Below are 12,046 nucleotides of genomic sequence, written 5' to 3' on the forward strand. Positions count from 1 at the left end.
TTTGCTTTTAGACTTGGCCATAGAAGCAGTCCTGCACTTTTCTCTAATGTCTGACCATAAAAGACAGTGTTAGCTGTCATCTGAATCCAATTCCCTTTTTTTTTCTCTCCCTCCCTTCACCATCAAAGTGGAGAGCGAAGCTGCAGTTCCATCAAAATCACGAAAGCTAATTTGTTAAGGGGAGTAATCCCCACGCCTTCTGTTAGGGAAGCAGCTGCCGCTGCTTGCAGGTTATCCCCGTGCACCTTTTTCTTCATTCCACCTCCAGACTTTAGGGATCCACAGTGTTTATCCCAGGCCTTTTTTAATGTGTTTACTGTTTTCGTAATCCGTTTACTGTTTTCTTTTGATGGCCAAGGCAGTGGGGACTTCGAAGTGACCCAAATTGGCCACTGTTAGAGACAGGGTGCTGGGCTCGACCCAGCATAGCACATGTGTTGCCATGATCTTCCTTCCCCTGTGCAGGTACAAACACTTTCCTTTTTTCTTGGTAAGGTACTGAGGCATGTTATCTTATTACACAACTGACCTTTTTGTACAGTGGCTGGGAGCATTTCAGAGTAGCAAAGTAACCTTATCCCAAAAATGAATAGGGCAAGAATTCACCTCAATGCTAAAAACCACAATGAGATCTGCAGTGGAAATCTACCACGTGGCAGATAACCCCAAAAGATTTCCACGTCTGGACAGGCAGCAGAGAGTCAGTGCAGAGCTGGCTTGGTGCTGTAGTGCGACTCAACGCCACTTCCACCATTTATTTACTGTGTAACCCTCACCAGGCCCCCATACTTACACCTCTGTGCTTTGCTTAATCTTCATTCCATTTGCCTTGTGCCAACAAACATCTGATTTCCACCTGAGATGTGGCCACAGATTCTGGCTTTTTGTATTTGAAATATATTTTGTGCTCTGTAAAAGCTGAGCTCTCCATTCAAAGCTTTCAACCTGTCTGTGGTCTCAACTCCCACTCACTTCCTCCCATCATCTCCTCTCCTTGGGTTGTCCTGCTACAGCCATGATTGCCCACCCAGCCTTCCTAGATTGTGGCAGTTCTCGGGATTATATTTTTGGTAAATTTATGCAGGCATATGATGCATACGGTATCACATACTTAAAGATGATATCATACAAAAACATGCCTTGATTTCAAGTCTAACATGGATAAGAAACAGACATATTGTAGTTAAACACCTCTTAATCTGAGCAATTTAAATCTAGATTTGTATTTCGGTGCCAGTAGGAACCCAGATTTCAGTTCATTTCTCATTTGAGGCATGTGTTAAATGCTCAGTAATAGCTATTTAGGATATATTGTGTCTCCATAACTCTCTATAGGAATAAATCTCCAGAAAAAGACCATAGTGAGTCTTGCAGCATGGATTAAAGGATTAATTAACGGTTTATGGCTGTTTAGTACACTGTCTGCTTCCCCCATAGCCCAATAAGCAGTGGAATGAGAGCAAAGCCAAAATCAGGAACAAGATCGATCTGATTGAACCTGTGATGAGCAGGTTCCCTCCAATCTGGAGGAACTGGACTGATTTATAAACCTAGAGAAGAACAGAGGATATCTGTAGGTTCTGTGCAATAATAACTGGTGGTACATCAGCTCTCCTTGAGTGCTGCGTGTTGATATATTATGCACTGGTTCTCATAATTAACTCACACCTCTTCAGCTAACTCGGTTATGCTATTAACTTAGGTGGAGTAATGAATCCAAGAGACAAATGGGTGAATTTTCAGAGTGAGATATGTGCACAAGTTGGGCCAGCGTGCGCCGAGTGTATTTTAAAAGCTGCCTGAGTGCACACATATCTCCCATTGTGCACACAAGTAAAACGTTTCTGAAAAGGGGCGTAGAGTGGGTGTGGTCTGGGGCCTGGCCAAGAAATGTGTGCATAAATATTTCCGCCATGTAAATCTACTCCTGCTATGGATGGCATGTAACGCTTAAAATACATTTAGGGAAGTTAGCAGAGTTTTAAGGGTCAGGGCTCACAGGGGGAAGGAAGTATTAAATTAGGGGGGAGTTTGCAGGTTCCTAAACTAGGAGAACTGGGAACAAACTGGGAAAATGGCGAATGGCATTTTCGCGCATCCCTTGTAAAATTCCCCCACTTATGTGGTAGCGACGGCATTTGTGCACACGTGTGCCTGTCCATTTAAAACTGAGCGCACGTGTACGCGCACTGGGCGCGGGCTGACGAATGCGTGCACCTGTTTAAAAGTTGCTGTCTAGGTGTTCAGCATGTGATAAGTTGTACAAGTGGTTTTACTTTTAAAACAGGGTTCAGGAAATAACCTCTCTAGTTCATGAAAAACTCGGAGGGGGGTGGGGGCCTAGAGGAATGAAAGCCTCTTTAACCCCCATTGCAGTATATGGAGCTGGACGAACCATTTTAAGGGAGAAAAAAGAAAATGTGACTTTATTGGGGGGGGGGGGGGGAAGAGACCCCCGAATGCCAGTTGGGTCTCCCTTGTGTGACCTGGAGCTAGATGACAATAAAATCGCCCTAACCACAGACCTCTCCTGCAGCAAGGCCTGCGGATGGTGCTTGGTTCATTGCATAAGCTGAGGCCGCGTTCACACCTGCCACATCCTCTCTCACAGCTCTTATCTGCATTATTATTATTCCAAACTCATTTTTATCAGAATCAGCTGAAATCGGAAGCCCCTGCTGTGGGCTGAGATAAGACTTCTTTGTTTAATAAAACAAAAAAAAAAAAAAGGGAGAGATTAAATTTCTGAGCATTTTTTTTTTTAAATCTGGAGAGAGCAATTCAGAAATATTTTTAAATAAATAAATCTGTTAACTGGAATTGAAAAAAACCATGGAAATGAATTGTAAACAAGATTCTGAGGTGCATCCTGTCATTTGGGAACTGGTAAAGCAGAATTCTCTAAATCCTTTATTAGCCTGGCCAGTGACAAGGGACCAATGGCCACCATTATTATTAAATGCAAGCAAAAATGCAAATTCCAGAAATAGATACCAGCAGATCAGATCCCAGTACAACATAAAGTGAAAAGTCTTCAGAGGGGCAGCCGTGTTAGTCTGGGATAGGAAAAGTGCATCTGAACTCTGTCCTGGAAAGCTCATGCTTTAATAAGTTGCTTAGTGTATAAGGTGCCGTGCCATTCCTGTCATTTTTACTGGACATATACAAATCTTGTTGGGGGAGGGGATTTCTATGTATTGTCACATACAGCAAAAACATCCTTACCAGGAAGGCACCATCTAACCCGGGTCAAGCCTGACAGGCTGATCCAGTTCTGGTTTTCTTGAACGTCCTCCCAATACATGTGTTAGGGTTTGTGAGTATGTGGGCTCTGGGCCGAGGTAAGAGACGGTACCGCCCTCGGGGAGAGCCCCGTGAGCCTCACTGTCGGGAGGCGAGGTCTCAGCTGTAGGATGCATGGAACAGCAGATACGGGAGAGAGAGAGAGAAGAGCAACACTGCCCGCTGGCAGTGTATCTGGAGAGTCACACAGACACAGAGGTGCCACAGGGTCTGTGGAGTGGGGTACACCGATGAGGGTTCCTCAGTAGAGATGATACAGCAATGGTCAGCAGAGTGGGCTACACCGATGAGGGTTCCTCAGTAGAGATGATACGGCAGTGGTCCGCAGGGTGGGGTACACCAATGAGGGTTCCTCAGTAGAGATGATACGGTAGTGGTCCGCAGGGCGGGCTACACCGATGAGGGTTCCTCAGTAGAGATGATATGGTAATGGTCCGCAGGGCGGGCTACACCGATGAGGGTTCCTCAGTAGAGATGATACGGCAGTGGTCCGCAGGGCGGGGTACACCAATGAGGGTTCCTCAGTAGAGATGATACGGTAGTGGTCCGCAGGGCGGGCTACACCGATGAGGGTTCCTCAGTAGAGATGATACGGCAGTGGTCCGCAGGGCGGGGTACACCAATGAGGGTTCCTCAGTAGAGATGATACGGTAGTGGTCCGCAGGGCGGGCTACACCGATGAGGGTTCCTCAGTAGAGATGATACGGCAGTGGTCCGCAGGGCGGGGTACACCAATGAGGGTTCCTCAGTAGAGATGATACGGTAGTGGTCCGCAGGGCGGGCTACACCGATGAGGGTTCCTCAGTAGAGATGATATGGTAATGGTCCGCAGGGCGGGCTACACCGATGAGGGTTCCTCAGTAGAGATGATACGGCAGTGGTCCGCAGGGCGGGGTACACCAATGAGGGTTCCTCAGTAGAGATGATACGGTAGTGGTCCGCAGGGTGGGGTACACCAATGAGGGTTCCTCAGTAGAGATGATACGGTAGTGGTCTGCAAGCGGACACAGTAGAAGTAGTGATGGTTCCAATGGAAGCCCTGGGGATCGGGGCAGGCAGCGGTCTTAGGCGCAAGGCCCTCTGAGGAGCGGATAGCCAGAGACGAGGAAAGGGCCCCCAAGGAGCAGGTACCTGAGACGTCTCACGTCAAGGAAGCAGGAGCTGGAACGGAAGTCTGTAGAGAGCGAAGCAGATTCAGCAATGAGGGAACTCGTTGCCAAGTCTTAGGCAGACAGGGCCAGCCAGCTTAAGAGTCCACGATGAACGACGTCATCCGGCGGGGGACGCACCCCCGAGGTTCTCGCCATGACGTGCATAAGACTGGCCCGAGAGCGCGCATGCGCGCCTAAGGAACTCTGAGGGCAAGATGGCGGTCTGCAGTGTCCACGCCGTCTAGGGAGGCCCGGGAAGAGGGGCGGGCAGGCCGGTGATAGCTGGCGGAGGCTGCGAGTCTACGCAATGGAGTCAGTGATGTGAGGCAAGAGGTGAGCAACAGCGGTGGCAGCCGACTGTGACCGACAGACGTAACAACATGCTAAGATTGCTAGTTCTGTTTCTTTTATTTGTTTGTTTTTTCATTAAAAAGTTCCAGTGAATAGAAATGTCTAAAATCCAGGATGGATCTGAAAGTCAAAATCCAAAAGCAGACTCCCTTACGTACAAGGGCAGAAACCCCCCCTGGTCAGGACGGCCTGGCAGGGGATTTACTGTCTTACAACAGCTGCCTGCAGACGTTGCCAGTTGCTAGGGGTAATCTGTCACTTGAAGCTGATTATGTAAGTGTAATTAGAGTTGCAATCCCCATGGCAACCAGTGGGAGTTTCCCTTTGCTGAGGAAGGCAGTGATGTTCCTTCCTCTTGCTGACAAAGGTCTTTGGGGGAAGGGGAAGTTTCCCTGTTACTAGGGCGGGGAGAGTAACAGAGAAACAGTCCCAGGCAGGAGCAGTGGCCGCCTCTCGGCCTGCTTTCCGCTCCTTTTCGTGGCACAGGGTGGCAGAGGAGCCGTGACCCCTCCTCCTGGTGGGCTCGCGTCCCACAGGTGTCCTGACGCACGGGGGGGGGGGGGGGGGGGGGGGGCGATCTGGCCCTGCACCTGGGAAGAGGAAAGCACTGCCCTCGCTCGATGGAGGTTAAATTGAGCGAGCACATTCACCTCCCAGGTCTGCGCACGGGGTCCGGCTGCGCCTCGCTCGTGCCGGGTGTGTGTGTGGGCAGTGACCCCCCCCCAAAATAGGCACATTCTGACTAGGCCCGGGCACAGGATTCACCCCCCCGGTGGGTGGAATTAGAAACCAGGTCTGCACTTCGTCCTCATTCAGGCTGATGCGAATATCGTGCGCGCAGGTTAACCCGCCGCGTGGGGCGCGCGTTTCGCATGCGTTGTCCACAACCCCAGATGCGCTAGGGGAATCGGCGCGTGGCTAAAGGCGCTCGTCGCGTGCGAACGCCACGTTATGAGGGCTCGTAGCCGCTGGTAACCCCCACATCCCCCCGACGTAAAAAAGAAAACGTGTGCCCATCGCGCACATTTTAACCCTCACACATTAACACCGGCCGCGGAGGCGGCGTTACGTCTTGTGGCGCCCCCAAGCCTGGACAGAAATGGAGAAAATGCTGCTTTTCTGTGGTTCCTGTGACTTAATGTCACTGCCACGCTAAGTCAGAAAGCAGCAGCGTGAACGGAAAAGAAAAGTCTTGACGGAGGTCAGGATAGGAAGCTCACTTTACGGGTGTCCATTTCGGGTTAGGGGACCGGACATCTCATGACCCTGTCATATCATTGCCTCTCCTGCGTCAGGCGCAGTGGGGCATGAAATCAAACCCCACACCCCCCATCTCACTCTGTCGCAAATCTCCAAACCCCCTTTCAACTTGGAGCTCTTTTCCTGTCGCTCCCTGTGAGCGAGCGGCGTTAATCCAGAATCTTCTATGCTCCATTCCTTTTACAGGTTTCCTCTGTCTTTCGTTATGAAATCTGAGTACCTCATTCACTTAATAAATATCTAGCAGCTTCATTCCTAACCCTGTCTCGTCGTTTACGTCCTTTAACCGATCCTGAAATTTCATTTCTGCTAAGCTGTTGTGCATAACCGGTGTTTCTCATCCATAGAAAGTGCTCAGGCTGTCGTTGCTTCACTCCTGTTAAGTGAGGCTCCTGCTTTCCCTCTGAATGCTTGGTGGTTAGCTCCTCAGATTTATTGGAGCAGATGTAATTCATTGTCACTGTCATAACCGAGATAATTGAAATGCAAAATTTGCTCAAGAACATAGCTGAGAATGTATTTAAGAACCTCTTATCTCGCGCCAGCCTCCCGGGTCAGACTGGCTGCCCAAGCGATGTCCGAACTAAAATCAACAGTGAAACATATACAGCAGTGAACACCCTAAAAAAGCCAGCCCCGTAAGTCACCACATGCAGCCAGCAACACCAGCCTTTAAACAGAAAAAGCCCAACATTGTAAATGTTTTTTTATCAAAGCTTAAATAAGTCATTTCTGACCTAATGGGAATTTATTCCAAACTGCAAAGACTACGACAATTACACTTCTAAAGGACCATTTCCCCTTACAGACCATTGTCTTTATTTTGTTTGTGGATATTCTGAGGTTATAGTGACAAGTTTTTACAAAGTTGGGGTAATTGATGAACTGATTTGTCTGAAGCTGAGTTTCAGTTCTGTGTAATACAGCGGTCATCGGCACAAAGTAATGTAAATGTATGAATGTGCAGCAATCCAAAGCAAGTCCAGGATCAAGTCATCAGCCTGCGTAGTACACAATGTGCATCATAAACTCCTTACTTCTGTAACTTTCTTTCCATTATCAATCGATTTTTGTGGGGTTTTTTGTACAAACTTTGGATGAACTTTGTTAAGTGTTGAGGGTACCCTCTCTTCTCCTAGGTTTACCATCATTTATTGCGTTGCTTTTACAAATGTTTTTTCAAAATCTATAAAGGCTAAATGCATTTCCAGATTAAATTTGCTCATTTTTTAAGCATATTTTATAGTATACAAGCAGCTATGTTTTTGGTTTTCCACCTGTACTTCTGTCCATCTTTTGGTGACGCTGCTGTCACAGATAGGGAGTAGGGGGCTGGAAACACATTCTGGAGCTCAGTCTCCATCATCTGAAGGTAAGACAAATGTGTCGCTTATGGCCTGAGCAGTTGGGCGTGAGGGATCCCAAGCTCTGCCAGTTAAAGATAAGGGGGAGGCAGAGACAGCCGCCGAGGTGTGGATTGTGAGGAGGGAGAGAGAGGGATTGTTGGTGGTGAGACAGGGGAGGGGAAAAGGATGTTGGGGGGGAAATGAGGAAAAAGGATTAGTAGGAGAAGAAAGTTTGAAGAGGGGAGAGAACATGGGGATCATGCAAGAGTGCGTGGGTGGATGGCAGCTTGTGCAATGGTGTGAAAGAGAGTGAGGGGTGTGAAAGAGAGTGAGGGGTGTGAAAGAGAGTGAGGGGTGTGAAAGAGAGTGAGGGGGTGAAAAAGTGCCCATCACCTCTCCCCAGCACACATCCATACACCCACCCATTCCCACACACACCTGCTTCCTGAACTCACACCATCACCGGCCTCACCCGGACCAACTATAAGCCACACACACACACACACACACACACACCCATTCCCACACACACACACACACACCTGCCCCCTGAACTCACACCATCACCAGCCTCACCCGGACCAACTATAAGCCACACACACACACACAGAACCAGAGCAATTGTAGCGCACACATGCAAATCACGGAGTTATGCAATATGTTATTTTAAGTTGCCAAGCAATTATAGATTTGTCCTATTATTTGATTGCAAAAATGTTATCTATACATGAGCATCCTCATCTGAAATTGTTTGTTTCTGAGATTGCTGAGAGTCTTTTATTTAAGATCTCGCTGTATATTTTGTAACTGATTTCCTTTCTGAAAAAGATGGATTACTCTAGCCCCCCTCTTATTCCACTGGGATTTTATATCGCTTCCAAGAAAGATTTAATACATGCAGAGATATTGGAGGTAAATTCCTGTATATTTCCACAATTCCATATTTCTGCTATCTAGTCCCATGGCTTTTCTGTTTGTCCTACGTCTTTCATACTCAGTAAATCTACATCTGCATCACATACAGTATCCCCTATATTTCTGTTTGAAGCATTTCTCAGAAACATTTCCAGAGTTGTATTCATGGCTCCCCTGTATTACATGTCTCTGCTTGATCTCTTTCAGAACAATTTAGATGTTTATACGTCAAGGTTTGTCTGCTGGGCATATCCTCATAAATCGATCCCAGGATCCTTGATGTGTCTTTCTTATTACATTCTGTGCAATGTTCCTTTTCATTTTGTGTACGTCTTTTGCTTCATCTGGCTGCGTCTGGCTTTCATTATTGTACGCTACTCATTTTTCTTTTACACTTTTTTCTGTACTTCATCATTTCAGATTTTTAAACCTTTCTTCCGTGCAAATGTACTTTTCTTCCCAACTCTTCCTAAGCTCTCTGCTTTCCTGTCTCTGTTATATTTTCCCATTCTTTATCTATATCATCACTAAAGATGAACGGTAAGTACTATTTTAGTCTGTTTTCAAACAGTATTTTAATGCTTTTCTGGCAACCAATAAGACTTTATAAACTTCTTCTCTTCCATTTTTCTGTTTAACTTTTTGTATTTTTTCCATCTCGTCAGTATTGCTATTTTTGAAACCACAGGATACTTGTCCGAATGGATGTCATTGTCTGTGCAGAGCTTCCTGTCTCTAACCTGGGAGGATATTTCTTATTGACAGTATTTGATAATATAGTCAATGAGTGATGTAAATCCTCCAACATTTCAAGTGAACGTATGTACTGTATAGCTTTTTCTTTTTTTCCATAGTATTTGTTCTTTTAAGATTGTTAAATGTTGAAATTCCCTTAGATCATCAGCATACATTTCTATTACATGGGGAACAGGTAGATTCCCAACTCTAGCAATCAAGATCTCCAGCTGTAATTAAATAATCTCTTTTATTATATGCAGTCACTTATTCTTGTTGTGCCAGTTTACCGATCTTTCCCTTCTTCGAGGCTAAATACTCCAATTCTTACAAAGCCAATTCAGTGGTTTATACAAACTTTTTATCCTGTTTTTCCGATTTTAGTCTATGAAGTCAGTGACTCCAGTGCCTGCTCTAACAGTTGGATCTGCTCCACTCTATAGTTTGATGTCCCTTTTGCATGTTTATGTTTTATTTCTGAGTCTTATAATCACTGCTGAGTTATTTTGTTTTTCCTCAAACATTTTTATGAGCTCAGTTCTTTCAGTCTAACATTCCACATTGCAATTTTAGATAAATCTGGAATCCTAGTTCCTTTATCCTCTCTTTTCCACTTTTCAATTAAGAGTGTGCACAGACATGTTTTTCATTCTTTTTTATTTTTCATTTTGCTTTTGATGTTGTTTTGCTTCATTTGTCTTCTTTTTGTTTATTTAAAATGAACACAAATGAAAATAGCAGCAGAACAGAGTCAGAGAGCTAGCAAGGAGTGCAGAACTCCCAGTCCAATACCCCTGAGGAGAACTGAAGGACAGGGTGCCAACCTGGTCCAGAGGAGTTCGGGCAGCAAGCGGTGACCTATAACGTAACCCCCTTTTTCATTAAGAAGCAAACTAACAGGCTTGGAAGAATGTGATTGTGTATGTAGCACATGGATTTCTGTGGATGGGCTACAGTTCCTGTGTCAGTGACACCCATAGGTACATTTTCAGTGCATGGCCATAGAATCTATGGGATGACAAAGCCTGTGATGGGAATAAGGAGGAAACAGAAAAAGGGAGGGTCAGAGGAAGGGACCAGGAGAGCGAGAGGTCAGAAGGGGTAACCCAGAATGGTGAGAGATCAGAGAGAATTGCAGATGTAGAGCAGCAAGGGACCAGGGAGAGATGCGGATAGACGCAGAACAGCAAAGCACCAGATAGAGATGCAGGACATAGTGAGGATGCAACACAGCAATTGAAACCTGTGAGGGCCCCCCACTAACCCAGCGATCAGGTGGACAGCAGGAGCAAAGAATTTAACAGACATGTGAGGCAGAGGAGTGAGCTAAAAAGATCCCAGCATGAGATCTTGGAATAGTGACAGTAAATAAAACAGAAAGCTTATGGAGCTGCCACTGGAGGTATGGGAGAAACTCCGTGCAAAGAGTGACATAACCAGCCAGGGGGAGATCAGGGTATTGGGACTGCTGTTCTTGCCACTGGGCTGTGCCTCCACTGCCACAAAATCTGGGAAAACCTTTTCATAATTTGGCTGCATAACTACCCAACCAATCGGTAATCTTTCCTCCCCTGACAACGGGAGAGAGCTCTAAGGCCCAAGCAGGCTCACATCCAGCAGCCATCAGTCACCGTGCTAGGCTGCAGCAGTGGTAAATAGGGCGGCACATTACACTTTTGGGGCATAAAAGAAAGCAATGAAAAGATGGGGAAAGTCGAAAGGTCTGAAAGGCGACTCCAAGGGTGCAATGACAACCGTCGTACTGACGGCATTGGCACAGATGCTGTCAGCTTTGCAGGGGGGGTGGCTGGAGCGGCAGAAATCCTGCTAATGTGCTTTGGGGGCTTTAGAGAGTCCTCCTGACTGCCTTAGTGTTCAATTGTTAAAACGTGGAGCGGCAGGGGGGGCGGGGGTGCATGGTCGGATTACAGAAGTAGGGAAGTACTGATGAAACTGTTGGACCTGCGGTCCATAAAACACTGACTTTTCACATTTCTTCTTTTAAAGGAGCGGCAACAGGGCCAGTGGTCAGTGGCAAAGATGTAGGCGGCAGTGACGTGGCATGGATAAACCACTGATCGTAGCATCACGAGGAACAAAGTATTAACAATTGCTTGCACAGAGCAGAGGGGAGTGGTCTGGTGAGGGCCACAATATGGGGGAAATACATACAAATATATATTTTCCCAGACCATGGTCCAGGTGGTCAGGGCTTTTTGGGGGAGGGTATTTAAGGTTAGCAAAGTAACGAGATAGTGCCAAAAAGTAGGAGCACAACTGATGGCCCAGCGCTAGCAGAAGGAGATGTGCTGCCATTGGACAATCATAGTGAGGCAGGTGGAGAAGAGAGCAGAGGGGAGCACAGGGGGATTATTCAGGGCACGAGGCACTGGGGCTACACATTCAGCCGAGGCTGCTGGGGGCAGGGCTCATTCTTTAGGCACTAGGATGGGACGTCATTTTGCGTTTCTGGTTCCTCAAGGTAGAAGGTGAGGAGACCATGGGACACATCTCTTTAAGATGGTATCTCTGGCCAAGGAACGAGCAGAAATCAACAAACCTAGCTTTGGAAATCAGAGTGATTTAGGAGCTGTGTGAGAGGAGAACAATACGCCACTGACTATGTATTCTTTTGTTATGGCAATGGGCACATCGACAAAAATGGTGAGCATTGCGGGTCACTCCTTGATAATCTAGGCCAGAAGAGTGGCCACGAGATTAGGTGGTAAATCATTGGGCATAAAATCAACAGAAAATAGCTGTAAAGTAGAAATATGGTTGGCCTGGTGAGAAGCCAGAAACAAGAAAGACTTAGTGAAAAGAAGCAAAGAAGGAAGTAGCCGAGTATGTGAGGGACTGGAAGTTGCATAGACAACACAGGTTATTCAAGTCAGATGGGGCCACCTCACAGATATTTATTTATTTTATTTTATTTATTTATTGGGTTTTATATACCGTCACTCGGATTCCATCGTAACGGTTTAC

The sequence above is a fragment of the Rhinatrema bivittatum genome, chromosome 18 (genome assembly GCF_901001135.1).
Source record: "Rhinatrema bivittatum chromosome 18, aRhiBiv1.1, whole genome shotgun sequence".
In the NCBI taxonomy this organism is placed as follows: Eukaryota; Metazoa; Chordata; class Amphibia; order Gymnophiona; family Rhinatrematidae; genus Rhinatrema; species Rhinatrema bivittatum.